Source organism: Ptychodera flava, chromosome 2, assembly GCF_041260155.1.
Source record: "Ptychodera flava strain L36383 chromosome 2, AS_Pfla_20210202, whole genome shotgun sequence".
Lineage (NCBI taxonomy): Eukaryota > Metazoa > Hemichordata > Enteropneusta > Ptychoderidae > Ptychodera > Ptychodera flava.
In genome coordinates this window covers 8,289,359-8,294,711 of record NC_091929.1, presented here as the reverse complement: position 1 = coordinate 8,294,711, position 5,353 = coordinate 8,289,359, and the positions used below count along the sequence as shown (strand labels likewise).

Here is a 5,353-nt window from a genome sequence, read left to right as displayed (position 1 = left end):
CAGCCAATACTTTAAAATGTCACTCACCTTATCACTGTCAGCCAATACTTCAAAATGTCATTCACCTTGTCACTGTCAGCCAATACTTCAAAATGTCACTCACCTTATCACTGTCAGCCAATACTTCAAAATGTCACTCACCTTATCACTGTCAGCCAATACTTCAAAATGTCACTCACCTTATCACTGTCAGCCAATACTTCAAAAGGTCACTCACCTTATCACTGCCAGCCAATACTTCAGGTCAGCCAATACTTCAAATGTTAGTCAATCTATCACTGTGAGCAAGTACTTCAAAATGTTGGTCACCTTATAACTATTAACCATACTTCAAAATGTCAGTCGATATTCCAGTGAACTTGTTTCTTGTCAGTGAGAACTTAAGTTTCATCAAAAATATTTTTCTCAGGAATGAATACAAGGCAGGAGTCTGTGTTCCATTTTAACTGTTCAACTATTTTGTACAACTTTATGCTACAGTATTAAGATATTACTGATGGAAAATTATAAGAACGAACTTTGACAACTTCTTACCAATCAATGTTCTTGTCGTTAAATTACTGTAAGACAATAGTTGACATTGCATTTTCTACCTACAGATTTACAGAAATAAACAATAGTCAAAGAAATCATGTCTCTGCTTGATTTTACCCCTTATGCACCTGTTTCTTTGGGATGGCCTAAATTTCACCTGATTTGAGTTAGTAGATAAAAACCAGCATGATTCCCGACAACCACACAAAAGTTTTAACACTGCATGTAAGATTATTCACATATATATTTGACTGTATATTTTGTGTACTAAATACTGCCATGATAGACTGAGACACACCGGAAACAAAAATGGCGTCCTTGTATGGCTCTTCTGTCTGTCTGTCTGTCTGTATCCATTTGTCTCTGCCTGTCATTTCTCCATGACCCTGGCTGAAATATTTGCAATTAACTTACGTGTCTGACAGGCAGAGCTGACCAAGCCAGAATACCTAAACAACGCCAGAGGTTTGGAAATATTTTAGCCAGGATCACACAGAAAGAATGGACAGAGGCAAACAGATACAGAAAGCAGGATCAAAAAATACATCGAGACACTTTCTGTTGGTCTACCTGACTCGTTGTAAGCTGTACAATTCTCATTGTAAGGGAGGTCTGACATTGTGATATATCTTCTCACAATATCCTTCTGAATCAGATACGAATGTCATGTTGTGAACATATTTGGTATACAATAGTTCCAATATCAAAATATGCATGCTTACAACATTCCAGACTTGAATCTGGCAACAAGCCAAAGGAGAAAATTTGATTGTATATGCAAATATGCTGAAAATCTTTTGCAAAATAAACCTTATGGAAGAAGTACAAACAGTATTATCTGCTTTTCAGTTCATCTCACAAGACATTTTCAGACAATACATACAATGTTAAAAGTGTCGATAAAAAGCAGTCTTGCTCAAAGAGTTCAAAGATCGTACAGAGTACAGTAAGTATAACATCAATTACGGCGCATATGGTTCCCAACCCGTATTTTTATACAGACAAAGCCCCCTTTCAACTCTCTTTATTAGAATTTCAGGATAAATAGCCCTTCGATAAAAATAATCCACTGCAGGCAGACATGTTTTGCACCAGTCTCTGTCAAAATAATTCTTTGAATAAACAATGACATTTCTTCACCAAAGAAAATGACAAAATCAACACACTTAATTCCTGTACAATACATTTGCCCCTGTATTTGATGCCAGTAAGCATGGTTGGATTTCAACCGGCACCTTCCTCACCTATCTTAAGACAGAATGATTTGTCCCTGTATGCCTCTTCAACTGTCATACCTGCTTTTGATGAAGGGCATTTGCATTCAAGTATCACTTCTCCTTCTGGATCTCCCTTCACAAGGCCATCAATACTTGCACCCAAATATGGCTTTTCTAAACTTACCCATAAACCAATTTTCTCAACACAAACATCAAGACCCATTTGGTTTTTCATTTCAATATATTTGTGATTGCAATACTTTCATACAAATTGCCATATTTCATAGCAGTTGTTTTGATATCTGTATATAATATATTTCTTAGATATTTTGATGGTTCAACTTTACATTTTATTGCTACACCAAAGTTAGATGCAGTGAGCTTTGTTTTTCTGATGTGTACCCATTCTTTTGAATGTGATTGTTCTTTTGTTTTTACTTTTATGTCATTTACTTCTTCACTTGATATTTTAATATTATTGACTTGATAATCAACCATGTCCTTAAATTCTGTTGAGCTTATGTCATAGTCATCACTGAAAGGCATGGTGACATGGGTTGAGTCATCGACAGTGATGGGAACATTTGCTTCAGTGCACTCTAAACGTTGATGGGGATGAATGTCATGAAACAGAAAGAATGATGATGAGGGCAAACACTGCTGTAATGTGTTGCACAAATCTGGAAATCTTTCACCAAGTTGACGATCCTGAGGTGCCCTGACATCATATCTGGCAGATGACTGACACATCAACTTTCCTGTCCTGCCATAATGTGGCTGAAATATGGTGATTTCATTCAAGGGTTTTGGGTCAACCTATAATAGACAAAACAGAAAAATTCGCTCTTTTAAAACACCATGGGGATATATATTAAAGTCACAGTTCCATAGTCAGGTTTTACAAAAATGATATCATTAATTATAAATGGCTAATTGCACCACAGCACTGGTCTTGAATGGGTAGAGTGTTGTTAACTTGTTTGACGGCCAAAGTATAGTGTACTGCTGGAGAATTTCTCACTCAAGCCTTTCGTGCAATCATGATTGGAAAAAAAAGCAAAAAACAATATCATTAAAGACTGACATATGGATTTAGCTTTGTCTTACCTATTGACTGTGAAATCTTCCATGCTGTAAGTTTGAAGATGACCATTTTTTGTTTCCTTACAAAATACTAGTTGTTTACAACAAAAAAAACTCTGTTACCAGTGCTCATTAACATAATTTCATTGCATAATGTGTTAATGTGTTTGGTTTTGCACTGCAATGCAGATGTGTATGATAAGCACATGCTCCAATGCAAGTACACTGTATGTAATAATAAACAACACAACACTGATTGAGATAAGCATACCTTGAGATTCCTGGGTACTACCCACACTGACAATCTTGAAGACATGATAAGGGCTCTGGATGATCATGAAGGCCACGTCTGTGAAAGTCTTCAAGAGCAAACAGAACACCACCAACATGTGAACATTTTCCAAGTCCATGATTTCCACGCCTATAAACATACAGGATAAAGTAAGCTCATACTGTACAGCACAAGTACTTTACAATTTTCCAAGTTTATACAATGAAACAATAGACATAAGATCTGCTACTTTAGCCAGGGCTGTACCTGCACTGCCTTGACTCAAGCAACAGTTCTTCAAGTATAAATGATACAAATTATATTGTAACACATCTCGTCCAAACTCCCTGGTGTGATATATGAATTTATGGTCACATGGTAAACATCATTTTGACGTTGACATATGCAAAGTTCAAGTTACCAATTCACAGTTTCCACAATCATCAGTCCAAAACTATTGACTGGGGAAGTTTGAAATTGCTGTCTACACATATGCACACATTGTGAAATATGTAAAGAAGATGGAAAGAGTGGTGATAGCAAAGGAACTTCTCAATTTGGGAGAAGACATTTGATGAGGTGTGTTACAAAACATATTGACTGGCCATAATTATGTAAAATTACACGTTTTTTTTCCCTCTGACCTTAGAGCTACCCCAAACAGTCCATTTCCTTCTGTTAATGGCTACATGAACCAGATTGTTTTGGGGAGAGTCTAAGCCCTAGGGCAGCAAACATGCTGTTACCCTCATGGCCAATCAATATGTGACCAATATAACATCACACACAATACTCTATATTTTGATTGTGAAATTACTCAGATACAAGCTCTAGGCTGGCTCTGATATTCTAGCATGCACATTACCTATGTTTACACTTTGACACTGTACAGGCAATAACGAAAAAAGATCAAGAAATAACAAGTATCAGACTACCATCAGAACTACATTTATCATGTTTTAAGTGCAAATATGCCAACAATAGCTTAACTTCTATCTTCTGTATTTAACTGTCATGTGCATCAACTGCAATTTCTACAATTTCAGGAATAGCGGAACTGTTGGCATATTGTAGGGAGTGGCACAAGAAATTGAAGCTGTTGCATAAATAACAATCTAACTAATAGAGTCAAAGGTTACAGCAACTCTCTCTCTGTAACATTATGAGTACTAGATAAATATTCAATATGAAACTTTTCAACTTGTTAAACTAAAAATCGGTAGAAACTAAAACAGGATAAGAGAGATAAATCACTGAAATAAGATACCCAAATAAAAAGTATAAATTCTAACTTATGGATACTAAAAAACATAATAATGATAACATGACTAACATGACATATGGGACTGGCAGCTGCTAATGTTGATAATCTTAAATCTTTTTGTTTTGTGTATCATCAGTTATATTTTTTAATTTTTTTAAAAATGCAATTAAGGCACATGCTGCAATATCTATGTTATCATGGCACACTGAGATCAACCTTATGAACAAGGAGAAACTGCATTTGATAAACAAAAGAAAAAGGATTATAAAATGAAATCAACAGTTACAGCTACTGTCCCTGTGGTTTAATCAGTTACCCTGCTGGACATTCACAAGCTGCCTTGACAACTTCTCCTGAGCTCAGTGAAAAGACAAGCATCGCCATGTACGGCTTTGTTTTCATCGAGGGTATCACTTTAGCTTTCACATATTTATGATGATCTTTTGACAAAACTTGAATATCTTTAATGTGGCCTTCATAGAAGTATTTATATGATTTAAGTCTCTTATATTTAATTCTGCCAATGTCAAGTTTATTCATACTATATCTTCTCGTCTTTATAACTAAATATTCATAGAGCTGAATAAATGTCAGTGGTGGAACCTCTCTTAAGTCACTGCACCATATTTCTCCAACTGTCTCCTTTAACATATCTTCATATGTAACATCCCTGCTGATATCTAAGTCATGTGGATTTCCAGCACTACAATCACCTACAGTACATAGCACTGCATAAGCCCTCAATACAAGATCTGCTTTTCTACACTTGGGTGGACAGTTGCAATCACCATTTTCCTTCAGCAAGGCTCTAAGCTGTTTCACATTTAACTGTTTAATGTCATGCAATGAAGAAACACAAACCTGTCCCTCCATTGCTGTCAGTGTCTGGCTGATATCACTCTGGGAGGCCATACTGCTGTCACTGTTCTAGAAAAATTCAGTACAAACACAGTTACTCCACAAATGACAAAAACAGCAAACTCA

General features: G+C 36.0%; 1 long non-coding RNA gene across 1 annotated transcript; it reads right to left on the bottom strand.

The window, feature by feature from the left end:
• Positions 1-1,789: 1,789 nt before the first annotated feature.
• On the bottom strand, positions 1,790-5,353 carry LOC139152716 (uncharacterized). Its single transcript, XR_011556694.1, has 3 exons — positions 5,231-5,353; positions 3,106-3,255; positions 1,790-2,567 (listed from the first exon to the last, which is right to left on the bottom strand). It is a non-coding gene; the product is annotated as an uncharacterized lncRNA (long non-coding RNA).